The following is an 18226-nucleotide window of genomic DNA, read 5'->3' on the forward strand; positions in this document are numbered from 1 at the left end:
GCTATAATATTCCTAGGGGTTGGTTTTTTGGGATCTCTTTCTGGGGGGGGGGGGGAATCAATGGATTCTCTCCATTTCTATTTTGCCCTCTGCTTCTAGGATATCAGGGCAATTTTCCTGTAGTAATTTTTTGAAAATGATGTCAAGGCTTTTTTCCCGTTCATGACTTTCAGGTATTCCAATAATTTTTAAATTATCTCTCCTAAGTCTATTTTCCATATCAGTTGTTTTTTCAATAAAATGTTTCACATTTTCTTCTAATTTTTAATTTTTTTGGTTTTGAAGTATTGAGTCCTGGTTTCTTGTAAATTCATCAATCTCCCTGAATTCTATTCTTTGTCTGAAGGATTTATTTTCCTCAGAGAGTTTTCTTACCTTTTTTGCAATCTGGCCAATTTTGCTTTTTAAAGCATTCTTCTCAATAACTTTTTGAACTGTTTTATCCATTTGACCTAAGCTGGTTTTTAGCATGCTATTTTCTTCAGCATTTTTTTGGATTTCTTTGACTAAGCTGCTGACTTCATTTTCATGTTTTTCCTGCATCTCTCTCATTTCTTTTCCCAGTTTTTCTTCTAACTCCATCATTTGATTTTCACAGTCTTTTCTGAGCTCTGTCATAGCCTGAGCCCAATTTCTGTTTTTCTTGGAGTCTTTAGATGCAGGAGCTTGTGCTTCCTCATCTTCAGACTGAGTATTTTGATCCTTCTCAGGATCATAGATAATGTATTTCTCAATGGTGTTCCTCGTTTCTCTGCTTGCTCATTTTCCCAGCCTGAGCCTGGTTTTGGGGTGCTTCCTCAGCTTTTGGGACACTCCCACAAGGGACTTGGTGTGTGAGGCTCTGTCCTCCCTCCTGGTCTGTGAATGACCATAAGCACCCCCCTCTGCCACGGGGCTGAGGTGGGGAGAGCCCTGCTGTTCTATGGGGGGGGCCTAGACTGCGATCAGGATCTGAATGTGGTCAGAGCCCCAGAGTCCTGTTCCAGGGGCAGAGCTTGGCAGTCTCTCGTTTCACTCCCCTCCCTCAGCTCAATAGGCTCATGCCCTTGGGGGCTCCTGCTTACCTCCACCTGCTTCTGTTTCCTGGATCTGGGCTGCTGTGTGCCCTGAGGGCTGGGCTTCACATGCTCTCTCTGGCAGAGGTCCCCCTGCTGTTCCCCTATTTGTGCCCGGTGCTCCCCAGGGTGTAGCTCCGGAGACTCCCCGCTGCTGTGAGCCCTGGCTCCCAGCGCCCTGGGGCTGCCTCCGGGAGGCTGAAGTTCTTTCACTCTGGCAGGCCGCCCCTCCAACCCGGGGAAGCAGAGCCTTTCTGTTCTTTTCCAGGTTACCTTGAGTAGGAGAACTGACTCATTGGGTCCCTCTGTGGGTGCTGTCTCTTGAAAATTTAGTTAGAGTCCTTAGCTTATAAGTTTTATGAGAGAGCGCCTAAGAGACATTCTTCTCTTGTTGCCATCTTGGCTCTGCCCTGAGTTAGTCTTTAACATTATGTCCCCTAACACCCTATCTGGACACTTTCACTCTTGACCATCCCTGCCTCATCAAGCTCTTGGAGGACATCACAAAGCCCGTAAATGATATCCCAGAATCACAGTTTCAGAGATAAAAGGACTCCTCAAAGGCCACAGAATGGAAGCCCTACCCCTTTGGTAGAACCACCATCATAATTCATCTGGTCATAGAACCTCTATTGCTCAAAGCAAAGGAAGATTTCCAATTGTCCAAGGCAGCCCTTTCTACCTCAATAGGACTAAAGATTCCTCCATATTAAGCATAAATCTATCTCTCTTTGGTTTGCAACCACTCCAGATCTGCCCTGGGAAGCCAAACTGAACATGACAGCCTTTCAAGTACTTATTAACAACTGCCACCTATCTCATCTAAACATTTTCTTCTCCAAGCTAAACTCCCCAGTTCTATCAAGTCTTCCTATGGCATGAGCTCAATATTCTTCCTAAAATTTGATCTCCAGAACTGAACACAATACTTTCTTTTTTTAAAGGTTTTTGCAAGGCAACGGGGCTAAGTGGCTTGCCCAAGGCCACACAGCTAGGTAATTATTAAGTATCTGAGGCCGGATTTGAACTCAGGCACTCCTGACTCCAGGGCCAGTGCTCTATCCACTGTGCCACCTAGCTGCCCCCACAATACTTCTGATGATCTGATCAGGGCAAAGAATATCAATTCTGTCATCTAAAATCCCTACTTGAGAGAAATGAATGCATTCATGGCATCAGATTTTATAACTACTATTTTAGGAAAGCCATTAATGATGCTCAGTAATCCAGCTAGGTGACTTAATGGACATAGTGCTAGGCTTTGTCTGCCTCAGTTTTCTTAATTGTAAAATGGGGAAATCACAACACCTACTGCCCAGGATTGTTGTGAGGATCAAATGAGACCATATTTGTAAAACTCTCAGCCCAGTGCTTTGTACAAGGCAAGAACATAATAAATACTTGTTCCATTGTTGCCCCCACCTCATATTCTTTTCCTCTAATTCAAACCCAGTTGTTCCTTATCACTTCCATGAAGATTTTCTGAGTCACTGTTATATTTCTCAAGTCTGAATTCCTCCTATATTTAGAGGCAATAATATACAATTTAGCATTTAAATAATCATCCTGTTTTTTTTCTCTCTGAGTAGACTGTAGGCTCCTGGATGGTTTGGCCACATTTGCAGAAGATACTAGGAGTCCTGACACCGAGTTTCCCCCGACTTCTCAGATAGTAAGAACTGGGATTTAATTTTACTAGTTTCTTCTCATTTTCAACTGATGAGAGACTTTGAAGGAAAGGGGAACATTTTTAACTCATGTCAATTCCTAAATAAATAAAAATGAATAATCACCTGAGCTAGACATGTCAGTAATCAACTATTACATGAGCTACAGAAAGGCAGATGCATTAATATAATTGTTTTTTAGAACTATGAATTAAGTCCAGTCATTCTAGAAAGTAATTTGGAATCATGCAGCAAAAGTCACTAAATTGTACTTATCTTTTCTTCTGGTGATACCATTATTAGGTTTAAATTCAAATAAAAGAAAAAAGAAAGGACTTATATGTACAAAAGTTATAGTAGTTTTTTTTTTTAGTTGCAATGAGAACTAGAAATATAGGGGGTGCCCATCAACTGGGGAATGACTGAACAAATTATGGCACAGGAATGTAACAGAATATTATTACTCTGATATAAATAATGGCAAACAGGATGATTTCAGAGAAACCTTGGAAGACTTGTATGAACTGATGCAGAGAGAAATGGCAGAAAAAGGAGAGCAACATTGTAAGGCAAACAATTTTGAAAGACTTAATAATTTTGATCAATGTGCTGGCTAACCACAAATTACAGAGAACTAATAAGGCTGCTCATCTCCTGAGAGATGACAGATCAAGAGTGCAGAAAAAAACAATATATTTTTGGATATGACATGACCAACATAAGAATTTGTTTTGTTTTAATATGCATAATTGCTACATGGATTTTCTTTTTTTTTCAATGGGGGTGTGGGGGAAGTGAGAAGAAGAAAAATAGTATTAACTAGCATTTATTATAGCACTTTAAGGTCTGCAAAAGGTAACAACTTATTTTTATTCCTGCTTTACAGATGAGGAAACTAAGGCAGACAATGATTAAGTGACTTACCCAAGGTCACACAGTTAAGTGTCTGAGGCTGGATTTGAACTCAGGTCTTCCTGACTACAGGTCCAGCGCTCTATCCAATGCACCAACTAGCTGCCTAAAAAATAGATTTTTATTCATTGAAAGAAAAATAATTACATTAAAAAATAAAAAAATAAAGGTTCCCAGGGGCATCCTCCGAGAGCCAATGGCAAGTTGCTTTTCCAATTCCATCCATTGTTCACACTTGTAAAGGAATAATAAGGCAAAGGGCTATCTATCTTTGCCACCCTGTTACCTCTACTGTGTGCTCTTTACTTTCTGGAATTATACCAACTGGGCTGGAGGGGGGGGGGGTTGGGATGATGGGAACCAACTCTTAAATACATTTGTATTAACTGAATCATTTTTTCCATTACAGTCCCCTTACTATAATGCTGACCACAAAAAGTTATTCCAAATATATCCTTTTTATTTATAGCTTTGAAAAATTCTTTCCAATTAGATTTGTATAAAACAATGTTTGAGGTTTCAGCGTAACCAATTAAAAAAGTAACTTGGCTTCCATTGCATACATTTTCTGGTCAATTTTTAAATTCTTGCTAAATGCAATGAATTAGGAGCCAGTATAATTGTTGGAAATAAATTTTATGTTTTAGTATTAATACTATTTTAAAAGTTTAAAAAAAATTCCAATTCAGCACAAACCACTACATTTAAAACTGAGTTTTATACTTCCAAACTCTCAAAATGGCACTACCATTCTAGATCATAATTTATAAAATGACAAACCCTGGACTCAGGAAAAGTCTAAATCCTAGGACAGTGAACTTGAGAGTATCTTAAATGACCCAAAACAAAAAATAATTTAGTCTCTTACTTATTATTTTACACCCAGTGAATAGAGACTTGACCTCAAAGTCAGGAAGATCTGACTGTGTGACCCTCAACAAATTGCTTAACCTTTCAGGGCTCTAGACAACTCTCTCAGGAAAGTGTCCATTTATACTCAGAGGGGGAGTTTCTTCACCTGAGAATTCCTTATACCAATGAAATAAATCACAGATCCAGTCCCTATTCCCACATTACACATGTCTATGTCTTATGTTTCAAAGTCAATGAATACTCCACTAAATACTCCACTAAAAGTCTCAAGATGGCAGGGTGGGTGTGTTTTCTGTTATTTCAGATTCTGAGATCTTATTTGGGGTTTTCTTAGAAAAGATAATGGCAAAGTTTGATATTTCCTTCTCTAGCTTCTTTTATGGTTAAGGAACCTGAGTAAACACAGAGTAAAATGACTTGCCCAGGTTCTGAGATTGGTTTTGAACTCAGGAAAATGAGTCTTCCTGGCTGTAGGCTAATCACACTACACCTAAGTTTAGCCAGCTATAAGGCTGGCTAAAAAGTATTTATCGTGAAGCTTAGCAATATAGGAAAACTGTCTGTTAGAGCATAAGAGGATTATGCACCAAAGAAGGATACAGAAAACTCAGGGAGAGGGGAAAGGAAGGACGGAATGAATCACAAGCTGTGAACATCATACAAAATAGATTCCCACTAAGGTTAGGAATAACCCTTCTGTTGTTTGGAGTATAATATTAAAAAAAAAGTAGCACAAGTTCAAAGTTAGTCAGGTCTGACTAATCATGATTCTAAATTGAACTCTTGGTATTATAGGTCATGAACAGAACAGTTCTCTAGGAATCCCACGAATGATTCATACTTTTGAATGAGAATGCTGGATGTCAAATAGCAAAGAAGCAATTAGAGTCTACAATGACTAACTTTATTTTAAATGGTATGTTTTGAGTGGAAGCTAATTCCAGAGGGTTGATAATAGATGTTTAATAACTAGTTAGTGACAGTTCCTAAGCAAAACCTCCAAGTCAATTGGCTGACAAAAAGTAATTTGTATAATCAACAAATGACAATAGGTGTCTTTTCAAAAGAGATCTGAAAATGAATTAAGTTCCAAAGACAAGAAAATATAACACAGAGTGAACAAACTAAACTAAAAAGCATTCTGCAATCAGCAATGTCAGTGGACAGGGGGAGGGAAAGTGCATTATGATAAGCAATGGTGTCAGACACTGGCAAAATTCCATTTTCATTCAACACTTTAAGAACTCATAGAGACAAGATGGAGAAGTTGGGGTTACCTGAATAATGTATTCGTATTCATTCTCAAAGAGTTACAAGTGATACTTCTTCTAAGACACAAGACAGGTACTGACAGCACCCTAAGTTTGGGTCAAACCAGTTATTCTCTCTTTTTTTTTTTTTGGCAAGGCAAGTGGGGTTAAGTGGCTTGCCCAAAGCCACACAGCCTGGCAATTATTAAGTGTCTGAGATCGGATTTGAACCCAGGTACTTCTGACTCCAAGGCCGGTGCTTTATCCACTACGCCACCTAGCCGCCCTAAACCAGTTATTCTGAATATGGAAAAAAGAACATGACTATAGCAATTGAAGCCAAATGTAGACTATTTCTAATATGATCAAGCTCACAATATACAAAATCAAAAACTCTTTTTGATGACACAATTAGGCTAGAAAACTAAGTATCAAAAAAACAAGGAGAAACTATAATGTTTGGGAAAAAGCTTATTTAGAATGAAAGAAGTGGGCACAACTTTTCAATTAAAAGATTCTCCATTTAAATTTAAAAGTGGATTCTTGTTTCTTAAGTTGGGTAAGGGACATAAAGTTCATAAAATTTACATGTAACTCTTTAAGAGCTGTTTTATTCATAGGTATATGGGAGATAATGGGATTACTTTAAGTATGAAAGTACACAACAATATTCTTTTGTTAACTCAGGAAAATTCTGTAATTATTCTCTCCTTTATCTGGGATCCAAAGAACCCACTTTGGATTCCATAGTGAATTTTATACTAGTGATGCTTTAATGTAAATCTTTTTTTTAAGTTCAACATTTCTCAAATCATAGAAGTGATTTTCCATTTCTATCTTCTCTGAATATATAACAATAAAAAACAGCTAGGATAGTTTGGTCTGAACAATGAATCCTTTGAAGTACTCCCATGTATTTGAATTTTCACTATTCTAAATTATAATTATGTAAAATATGGTCACTGGTATTAGCTCAATGGAAATATGCAGTGTGAATGCAAATAGTGCATTCACTTCAAGGATTTCATGATTTACACTAATCAGGGCCTCCCTGACTCAAATATACAATATTCCAGAAGAAAAAACACAGAATCTTCATTTTCTTTCTTTTTCCATAATTTTCATCTGTGATCTGCTGAATAACAGTACAGAGATCAATAATAAACAAAAATCCGAAACATCAATAGTTGGATTTTAAGATCTATCCATTTCAAATAGAACACTGAAGTTTACTCGAGGCATAAAAATCTCACTACAAATCTAACTATGATGAACAAATAAATCAACTATTTTCTTATCTACATCAAAGCTACTATAAGTACAATCCAATAAATACCACTGGAAAATTTTCTAAGTAGAATAATGCCTCCTTCATCACCATTCTCCTCATTTTTATGTTCATAAGACTGAAATCCCTCTAGAAGTTACTTTTCTATCTGAAACAGAAAATTAATGAAAATACATTTCAAAGCTGCCTGTTTACACAATTGCCCAAGTCTCTTACTATTTTCCTTTACATGAAAGAGTTAAACACCTAGATACTGGGCCTATCATTTGGTTCTATTTCCCCTCAAAGAAATCAAAAAAGTAATCTAAGAATCCACTTATAAAAATACAGTAGAAAAGTGACCAAAGGATATGAACAATTTTTCAAAAGAAGAAATGCCAAATATCAATAACAATATTGGGAAAAATTTTCAAAAAGCTATTAAGAGAAACACAAATTTTAAAAAACTCAAATATTTGACCTTATGGCTGCCAATTGACAAAGATAATGAAAGATGTAAATAGTCTGTTTTGAAGGGGTTGTGGCAAGTAGGCACATTAATATTGTGGGTGGAAATATGAACTGGTCCAATTATTCCAAAAAACAATTTAGAATTATGTGAGAAAAGTTATTAAACTGTGCCTCCCCTTTGATCCAGCAATCCTCAATCCTGAGCATGCACTCTAGGGAAGTCAAAGACAAAAAAGAATGACCTCAATGATACCAAAACATTCATAGCAACACTTTTTACAGTAACAAAAATCTAGAAATAAAGTTGATATACACAAATTGAGAAATGGTTGAATAAGGAGTGGTATATGAAGACAATGGTGTATTTATCATCCTGTTAAAAATAACAAAATACAATAAATTCAGAGAAATATTGGAAGACTTGTATGAAATAGTACAGTGAAGAAAGCAAAATCACGACAACAATGACTACAAGTACATGAAAACAATTCTAAAAGGCAGATTAAATTAGAAGATCACTATTGATTTCAGACAACAGATGATAAAATAAATCTTTCTTCCTTTGTAGTGAGAGCAGAGCGGCAAATCACATATATCAATTGTGACATATACATGTGTGCTATATTGGCTGCTTTTCATTATAACAAACGAAATGGAGGGGGGGATGGATGCATGTATCCAGTGACTTGAAGGACTGTGATTTAAAAGACATTATATTTGTAAGATAAAAATTTGCCTATTATATTCAACATGAACTAAAAATTTCTATCTTCCCAGAGAAATGTTATATTTATATAAAGTTTCCTAAACTTGTTAATTTTATAATATTATAATTTTTTTTTTAGCCTTTCAAATTCTGCTAAGGCTGTGTTCCAATTCTACTTCTTTTCCAAGTACCACCATCTCAAAAATTGACTTTTTTTTTTGCTTTCTATTTCAGCCACATGTCCACATACCAATGGCCACTAACACAAAGAAAGCTGTTTTTTCAAATGATAGAATTAAATACAAGTTTCATCCAAAGTACACATAGCTCCCTCCATTCAACAAAAAGGTAATTTACCTAATTTCAAAATGCCAAGTCCATCTGAATCGCTCCATGTAGCATCCCCATTAATAGATAACTAAAGTGAATTTATCCAGTAAACTGTGCAAATGCAATCTTGACTCCTGGGCGTTTCTCAAATCATAAACTTATTTTTCTAACCCCTTTTCATCTCTGAAAACTATAGGTCCAAAAGCACAGATCTATGAGAAAAAAAAATAGAATCATAATTTCTATCCTTTTCAATGTTTCCAAGCACAAAGGAAGCTCTCCTTTCCGAGTATCTCTGAGAAGAGCACATGTTTGACCTGTTCACCCTATAACACAAAGCTTTCACTTTATATAACATGAACGACTATTACTGAAGTGGAATGGGACACACTAACAAAGGATTCCCTGTGGCGAAAGAGGGAGGATTTCCTTTAGGTAAATGCTATTTACCCCCTCTCACCAAAACATTTTCCACAGTAATCCCAAAAGGCTGCAGGTCCAACAGACTGGGACACACATAGGACTAGCAACAACCTATTAGAAAACTGAAAATCTGATAAGGTAAGGCCTGGTCTGATTAGCTGGATCAAGATGGAAACAGTTAAGCAAAAAGATTATTGAGTTCAATGTTCATAGTTGTTCAATGAATGTGTATTTCCATTGTGATGGAAATTGTGATCATATCTATCTATCCATTGTGATCATATATATTTATAAAATATTGATTCTAAAATGGCTAACCTCTCAGATCCCACATTTTCCAACAACTTTTCACTGTGATGCCAATTACTGTTTTCTTCTTAAAAATTTTTTTTTTAAATTCGTAAGTATTTGATTTCTTTCCCTCCCCTATTTCCCCACCAATGGGGGAGAGTAGGGAGAGGGGGAAAAGAATGAAAAGAATTCCCTGTAACAAATTTGTATAAATCAAGAAAAAATAAATTCCCACACTGTGTTAGAAAAACACACATCTATTCCTGCACCTTGAGCCTATCATCTCATCATCAGGAAGAGAAGAACATACTTCTTCACCAGTCCTCAAGAATCATGATTGATCTGCACACTAATGAGAGTTCTTAATTAAGTCTTTCAAGAATATATTTATAATGCTGATAATAATATAAATTGTTTTCTTGGTTCTCACTTTACTCTGGATCAGTTCATGTAAGTCTTTCCAGGTTTCTCAAAGACTATTCCTTTCATCATTTCTTATGGCAAAATAGTTTTCCATCATATTCAAATATCATAATTTGTTCAATCAACGGGCACCACCTTAATATTCAGTTCTCTATCACTACAAAAAGAGCTGCTATAAATGTTTTTTACCTGAGTCCTTTTTTAAAATTTAATTTAGTTAAGGCAATGGGATTAAATAACTTGCCCAAGGTCATACAGGTAGGCAATTATTAAATCTCTGAGGCTGGATTTGTACTCAAGTCTTCCTGACTCCAAGGGTGGTGCTCTATCCACTGTGCCACCAAGCTGCCCCCAAGTCTATTTTTTAAAAAAATCTCTTTAAGGGATATAGGCCAAGTAGTGGTATCCTTGGGTCAAAAAATTCAGTGACTTTTGGGACATGGTTCCAAATTGTTTTCCAAAATGACTAAACCAATTGTTACAGCATTAGTGTGCCTATTTTCCCACCACCCTTCCAATATTTGCCATTTCTGACAATCTGATAGGTGTGAGGAACCTTGAAGTTGCTTTAATTGGCATTTTTCTAATTGTGTGATTCTAACTAGTGATTTGTAACTTTTTTTTTAGGTTTTTGCAAGGCAAACGGGGTTAAGTGGCTTGCCCAAGGCCACACAGCTAGGTAATTATTAAGTGTCTGAGACCGGATTTGAACCCAGGTACTCCTGACTTCCAAGGCTGATGCTTTATCCACTATGACACCTAGCCGCCCGGATTTGTAACTTTAAAAAAAAAAATGGCTTTGATAGCTTGGATTGCTTCCTTTTAAAATTGCCCAGTAAACTCTTTTTTTTAAGGTTTTTGCAAGGCAAATGGAGTTAAGTGGCTTGCCCAATGCCACACAGCTAGGTAATTATTAAGAGTCTGAGGTCACATTTGAACTCAGGTCCTCCTGACTCCAGGGCTGGTGCTCTATTCACTGTGCCACCTAGTCGCCCCCTAGTAAACTCTTATTTTCAATACTACAATTTGATTCTTCCAATCACACTTAGCATTCATTTAGTATTTTAAGGATTTCAAAGCACTTTTAAAATCTATAGTAACTGTTCTGAGTCAAGGAAGCTCAGGTAGAAAACGAGCAACATTTCTAATCAGATCCCATGCCACAAGTTCCTTGAAACAAAGGAGTATACCCTATGCCTAGTTGCTCAAACACCAAATGTTTCAGCTACATTTGTGAATGAAACAAGCCAACAGTTTAGTTTCCTGAACACTGATCACAATGTGACTAGGTAGGGTCATGTCAATCCTCCTGCCCCTGCTCAGATGACATAGCCTCTGTTTATGTTCTACACATCTGCAGTGCTAAATAAAAGCCTATTATTGACTGATCTACAGTGAGGTCTGATAGAATGCTACTATTCCTAAGGTCCTGTCAATAAAGGCCTATTGACTTGGAAAGCCAAGAGCAAAATCTATGTTTGTTAAAAGACTTGTATTCATCAATCAACCAAGTATCTTTGCACCTCATTTCTAATATATATGATCAATACTGCAGAAAGTCCCCAAAACAAAAAACAGCAGTTGCTGGAAATACCTATTATACAGAGGCCATTGTCAGAAATTTATTTTCCATTATCATTACCATAAACAAGAAAAATTACTTCAAGGTCCTGTAAATGCTGAAGGAGAATGTTTCAATTTACAAGGAGAAGAAATCCAAAAGCATTTTCTAAAGATAACAGGTGTTTTGAAAGCCACCAGGAAATCCATGGGAGTTTGGGGAAAATCTAAGGCCCAAAGAAGATAGGAAATGCAAGTTAACATTTCACAGACTGCTCAAGTTTCCTCTTCTTTGCCCTTAAAAAGACTTCTAGCCTACCATTTCCTTCATTTTCTTCCAAGAGGCTGAGTGAAATGGTCCTTGAGATCAAGAGCTCCAGATGGAAGTACCCTTCTGGCAGTCAGGTGAAGTTTATGGACTCAGTCTCAATATCAAGTTTTTAAATGTATCAAATAAAACATACAGGACTACAAAGGAAACTAATTCTATAAAAATACAATTACCAAAATATTCTTAAAAACAAGTTCATGGAGCCCAAGTCAAGAACCTTGAACTAGGTGATCTGGAGACCTATGGTAGTCAAGACAGAGATCTGCAGCAGAGTCTCTTAAGTTTTGGGGATGTGGTACAGATAGGCCAGTCAATACCATACAAATCAAAGAGACTGAACAGGACTAGGAACTTCAAGGAAACCTAAGAAACAAGCGGATGGAGGTGAATACAATTCTCAAACCCTAACGCTCTGCTCCTATCCCATTTTCTCTGATTCCTCACCCAATTCCCTTCCCAATTATTCTCTTCATGCCCTAGGCAGAAACAGTGATTGGAAGAACTGGAATGAAGATCAAGAAAAGCAATTTCTTATTAGTTTTGCTACAGATCAGCTTTTTTATACTTGGGTTTTAATTGATCACACAGAAATTAAAAAGCCAATTATGTACATTTTATATATGAGGTTGGTTGGTCAAACAAGTTGCCCAGAAGCATGGTAACAGCTTTGCTCTAAAGGAGATGGAGATGTTCTATTTTATTAAGTTTAGGATAGTTTTGATATTTTGTTCCCAGATCTGAATTGAACCTGAGACCAGTATTTAGGTGCCCTGGAGATCAAGTTTACTCTGAGAGCAATGGGACTATGAAGGCTTTTAGAAAGGCCAGTGCAGGGCAGCTAGGTGGCACAGTGGATAGAGCACCAGCCATAAAAATACTCTCCAAGGACACCTTAGTAGAGCCCAAATATAGAGCCTCCTGATGGTCCCATTACAAATTACACTCCCTAAATGTTAATTAGTAAAGTAACAACTAACCAGCTTCTTTTCCTATAAGGCTACTAAAAGGTAGTGCTGGATTGTGATTGCTTCTTCTGAACCAGGTCTGTGCTCACCTCACATTAGCTATCAACAAAGAAGATACTGATCCTAGTTCCATCTAATGGTACATCCTCAGGGAACTTTATTAATTATCTAGTAAATAACTCCAATTCCAACATGTAACTGCTAGACCTCCAAAGTGTTCAAAAACTCTCTCACATTTCTAGTTCACTGTTTACAAATTTGAGACCTGATATATAGGGCTAATGTGAGTCAGAAACCAAAGGACTGTCTTGGGATGGGTGTAAGGGACAGTTTCCATTAGGAGATAAGTCACTTCACAGGATCTAGACCTGGCAAGAACCTTAGAGATAAAATTGAGTCCAAAAGCTCTATACTTAAGGCTGAGGGAATAGAGACCCCGACAAACTCCAAAGTTGAAGAGCAAACCTGTATAAAGTAACAGAACCAGGTCTCGGACTCAAATGGGATGTCCTAACTCCAAATTATGTCTTAATAAGTCTGAGATGAAACACTCTTTTTCCATCCTTAGTTATGACGAAGGCATCAGTAGGAGCTTGGATATTCTTCTCCTGTACTATCTTTCTGTGACTATTACAAAGCTTGAAAATCATCAAAAAGCTGATCTCCCAATTTGGTGTCTCGAGGTATGGGATGTAGCTTCATTTACCCATCCTACATGCCTGAGAGAGAACAGACTGTCACCAAGGTCTTGTGTTCATGCCACAAATCACTTATATTTCCTCAAGTGGGGAACACGTTAAAATCTACAAAGGGATCTTGTCCTTGCTGCAGGAAACCTCTGTGGGCAGTATGCTCCACAAGCCAGAATCACAAAGGGCGCACTGCCAAAGGGGACTTGTCAGCTCAGGCTGGGTACAACTTTTTCAGTACCAGAAGGTGACAGTGTTGTGCCTAGCAAGGCTGGAGAGTTTCTGTGAAAACTAAAAAGGCTAAGATTTAACAGAAGAAAAAGACAGAGGGCTTATTTTCCCATTCACCAAACAACATATTTAAACAGACACTATCTTCCATGCATATTATGTTTGAGTAAACTAAACAAGAAGATGACCACAGTGATACAAGCTCTAAATTCTAGAAGAAAGTTTAACAAATGTATGCTGTAATCTGACTCCCAGGTATAGACTTAGGCTCAAAGAGATGGCAAGGAGAAAAACAAATTTTTTACTATGTTTATTAGCAATAGGTATTTTTCTGTTAGAAGCCACAGTATCATTTCTATACCCCCCCCCCCCCAAACAGCATTAACATAAGCAAAAATCTCTCACTTGGTTTCTTAAACCTCTTGGATTCATTAAGCCCCAGTACATCATAGTATTTTAAAACATGAACAAAACCTGGGGGGGGGGGGGGGTGTCTGTGTGTGTGTGTGTGTGCGTGCAGACTGGATTCTAAACAATATACTATTTGTTTAAAGATCCAAATTTCCAGTAATGTGAGTGAACCGAGTATGGTTGAAACTGGCACACTGGGGCCAATACCAATATCCATGTGGGTAATTTCTACAAAGCCAAAGGAGCCTAAAGACTATACATTAAGAGATTTAAGTGCTTAATGGGGACACTCCATGTATGAGATATTGTATCAGATATTCTGCCTTCTAAAGTAAGAAATCCTTACAATTCAAAAACAATTATTTCTCCAATGCCTTAATAAGGAAAAAGATAGAAATCTTTAAAATTCTTTTTCCTGTTTTGTAATTGGAGTTGGGGGTGAAAGTTATAAAATATAAAATAACTCTAAGAACAGAACATTCAAATCTAAAAAGCATAAAACAGTAGTTTTTTTAAAAGGTCATAAAACTGAGAGGTTTGCCTATATCAATCTTCAAAAACAGATTGTGAATTCCTTTAAGTGTATCCATCAGTGGGTAAAAATCAAACCATTACAAAATGAAAAAAAATTTTTAAAGGGGTCTTTGATGCAACTTTTACAAATGTTTTATAATACATCCTTTCTCTAAAGCAGCTCTCTTTCCAAAGGAACCATATACCCTGCTCACCATCTAAGTTTCTGATTACAGAAGATGCAGATTTGTTTACAAAAACCTGTATCTTACCCAGAAAAGTTAGTTCATATTTCTTTTGTTCTGCTATTATGTAGCACTTGAGAAATTTAAAACGAAGGCAGATGAAAACATAGAATTCCAGAAAAAAACAGACCTACAGCAACTTGCAGTATTTCAAGTTCTAAATGTGGATGCTATTTATCCAGACCCTTCCTTCCTATACTAAAACCACCTCAAGAAGAAAGATAATTTTATCCTTAAACCACTGCAAATTCTTTTAAAAAGCAGGCAACCGTACAAGTCACACTCTTCTACTGAAGAGAAGAGAAGAGAAGAGAAGAGAAGAGAAGAGAAGAGAAGAGAAGAGAAGAGAAGAGAAGAGAAGAGAAAAAAGAAAACTTAGGAAAGGAAGAAAATTAAGAAAGGGAAAGAAAAAAATTACGAAAAAGAAAGAAAGGATAAAAAGAAACCAAGAAAGAATATTGAGAAGGGAAGAAATTAAAAGGAAAGGAGAAAAGAAGGGAAAAGATGAATAAAAATCAAGGAAAGGAAGAAAAATAAGGAAAGAATGAGAATAAAAGAAGAAAAAACGCAAAAGGAATAAAGGAAAAGGAAGGAAAGCAAAGAAGAAAAAAAGAAATAAAAGGACGAAATAAAGGAGGGAAAAGGAAAGAAATTAAGAAACCAGAGGAAGAAAGGACATTGTTCGCCCGCTCCAATGCACCGTCCCATCTGGACCAGGCACCGGGACAACTTCCACACTCTGAGCCCCGCGGGCGGACCGCGCTTCGCCCCCCGGCCCCGCCGCCAGCCCCGCCGCCGGCCGCGTGCTCAGCCCGGGCCCGGCTACTTTGTGGCCGGCGGCGCCCTTCCCCGGGGCAAGCCCGGCTCAGGCCCCCCCTCCCCCGGCGGCAGCGCGTAAAACGGGGCTCCGCCGCCCCCGCGCCCCCCGCCCGGCCCGGGCTCCTTCCAGGCTGCAGCGCGGAGCCCCCCGAAGTTCCGCCCGAGACAGCCCCCATCTCCAGGCGGGAGGACGCGGGGCGGCCCGCGGGGTCGCCCCCTCCGCCAGCTCCTCGGCGCCTCCGCCCGTCCGGCGAACGTACTCACGCGGGTCCCGGGCTCCGCAGTCCGGGCCGAGGCTCCTGCGCATCGGGAGGCGGCCGGGGCGGGAGACAAAGGCTAGACGGGGCCCGGGCGGCGGGCGGCCGCCCCCATCGCGCCGCTTCCAACGGCCCCCGGCGCCGCGGCGGGGGGAGCAGGGCGGCCGCTCCCCGCCCCGGGAGGTGCACGGCCGCGCCCCCCGCCCTCAGGCCCCGGGCCGGGCCCCCCCAGCGCCCGCCGCATCCGGGGGGCCGCGCGGAGGGGGCGGGGCCGGCCGGGGCCGCCCCGCCCCTCGCAGCCCCTCCCTCCGGCCGCCCCGCCCCGCGCAGCCCCCTCCGGCCCCGGCGCCCGCAGCCGCCAGTTTTCAGGCCCCGCCCCGGCCCCCCCCAGTTTTCAGTCCCCCCCCCGCCCGGACCCCCCCCCACTTCTGGTTCCCGCCCTTTCCCGGACCCCTCAAGTCTTCGGTTCTCCTTCTTCCCCGACCCCCTGCTCTCGGGGCCCCCCGAGACTCCGCAGCCCCTCTCCGCCCCGGGCCCCGCCCTCCCCGGCCCCCCCCCCCCGCCTTCCGGCCGCGCCCCGCCTCTACCTGGCCCCCTCCCCAGGACCTCGGCGCCGGCGCCCCCCGGGCCCGGACGCCCCCCTTCCAGGACCCCCCTCCCCCTCGGGCCTCCCTGGCCGAGCTCACCAGCCCCTCACTCCCTCAGGAGCCCCTCCCCCTCAGACCGCGTCCTCCCTCAGGCCCCCCGAGTCCCCTGGAAGAACGCCCCCGTCCTGCCGGGCCCCGAGGCCCCTCGAAGGCCCGCCCCCGCCCAGCGCGCTGCCCTTCCGACGCCGCCCCCCGCACGGCGCCCGCCCCAGGCCCGCGCCGCGCCCACTCACCGGGCCGGGGTCCCTCGGAGCCCCCGCCTCCTCCTCCGGGCCCCGGCCCGTCCCCCCCGCGGCCCGCCGCCTCATGGGCACCGCATGGCCCCGCCGCCCCGCCGGGGCCTCGGGCCGCGGCCCGCGCACGCCGTTCTGGCCTCGGAGCCCGCGCCGGGCGCCTGCGCACGGGGGGCCCGCGGGGGCGGGGAGGGGCCGCCCCCCAACACCCGCGTGTCCGGACGCCCGGATCCGGGGCGCCGGGGCCAGCGGTCACTCGGGGCCCCCAAGGAGTGTGCACCTTGCGGGGCCCCTCGCAGCAAGAGCATTCCGATTCCAAGCCCGAACTTCGCCCCGGGTCAGGTCTGCCAGAGCCCCGAGCGGGAGCCCAGGCCCCTCCCCAGCCCCCTCCCCATCCCCCTCCCCATCCCCCTCCCCAGGGCCTCACACTTTGCTAACCTAGTTTCAACCCCCCGCGAGGCAAAACCCACCTCGACCCGCCACCCCCCGCTTCTGACGGGTCTGCACCAAAGCAGCCTCCGACCCGAGTCTGGGAAAAGGGTGCCAAAGGCCACCCGCTGCCCACTCCGGTCCATCCCACACTTTGCAAACCGCACCGTTTAGGAAGTTCTTCCCCAAAACTAACCTTGGATGCTTCGACTTCAACACTATTTCTCCTGTTTCCCTGGACACAAACAGCGGTGATTTCACAAACATCCATCCTTCCGAGCTCGGAAGCCCATCAAGGCGGTCAGGTTGGCATTGGGGGATTCACGGCTAGTCTTGTATGACCCTGGGTAAGTCACTTGACTCTCACAGCATGAGGAAGTGGAACAAAAGACCTCCAAGACCTAAGGCCCTTTCCAGATCTATGAATGACGTTGGACAAAGTCACTTCCAGACTTTCTCAGGCTCCCCTCTCCTCTCAATTCCTCCTTCTCCCCAGCCTCAGTTTTCTCATCTGCATAATCGGTGGCCCTGTAATTTAACTGATCCTCCTTCCTGCTTCAAGTCAGTGATTTGATATAATCAGACCACACATGGGGCATTATCTTCCCTTCAGGCCTTTTGGGGTGGGACACTAATAGCTTGTGTAGGAAACAGGAGAAGAGAAAGGTGAAAAGATTCAAAACTATGTCACCCAGGGATCATTTGAAAGGACAGGAGACTTCAGATTGTTGAGGGCTGTCATGAAAGGACTCTACACAAGTCATTGAAGGCTCTGTTTGCCTCAATTTTCTCACTTGTAAAGTGAGTTGGAGAAGGAAATAGCAAACCAGTCCAGTATCTTGGCCAAGAAATTCCAAATATGGTCACAAAGAGTCAGACATGACTGAAAAAAAAATGACACCAAAAAGGGGGGGGGGGGTGAAAGAAGGTAAAACTTGTTCTGGGTGGCTCCTGAGGGGAGAATTGGTACCAGTGGGCTGAAGTTACAGGAAGGCCAGATTCCAGCTTAATATAAAAGCAGATCCTTAGAACAGTTAAGCCTCAAAAAATGGAATAAGTTACTTCTTGAGTTAGCAAGGTTTCTCTATCATGGGAGATGTTCAAAGACCACAGCTGGTCAGTGACAAAATCAGAAGCAGAATCCAGGTCTCTTAACTTCCCAGTCCAAATTCCTTTCAATTCAATTTAATTCAGCATTTACTAAGCTCCTACATTGTGCAATCATTCA

General features: G+C 41.6%; 1 protein-coding gene across 7 annotated transcripts in view; it reads right to left on the reverse strand.

The window, feature by feature from the left end:
• The window catches only part of GJC1 (gap junction protein gamma 1), a 67468-nt gene extending 50788 nt beyond the window's left edge, over positions 1–16680 (reverse strand). For 2 of the 7 annotated variants that reach the window (XM_074224335.1, XM_074224330.1), the window contains exon 1: positions 16570–16680. The gene's annotated coding sequence lies outside the window, so the exon portion shown is untranslated. Of the gene's footprint in view, positions 1–3646; positions 15319–15696; positions 15815–16569 lie in introns of those variants that run through there. The other 5 variants (XM_074224331.1, XM_074224329.1, XM_074224327.1 and 2 more) reach the window with 4 other exon arrangements.
• Between the last annotated feature and the right edge of the window lie 1546 nt (positions 16681–18226).

Source organism: Macrotis lagotis, chromosome 2 (genome assembly GCF_037893015.1).
Source record: "Macrotis lagotis isolate mMagLag1 chromosome 2, bilby.v1.9.chrom.fasta, whole genome shotgun sequence".
NCBI lineage: Eukaryota > Metazoa > Chordata > Mammalia > Peramelemorphia > Peramelidae > Macrotis > Macrotis lagotis.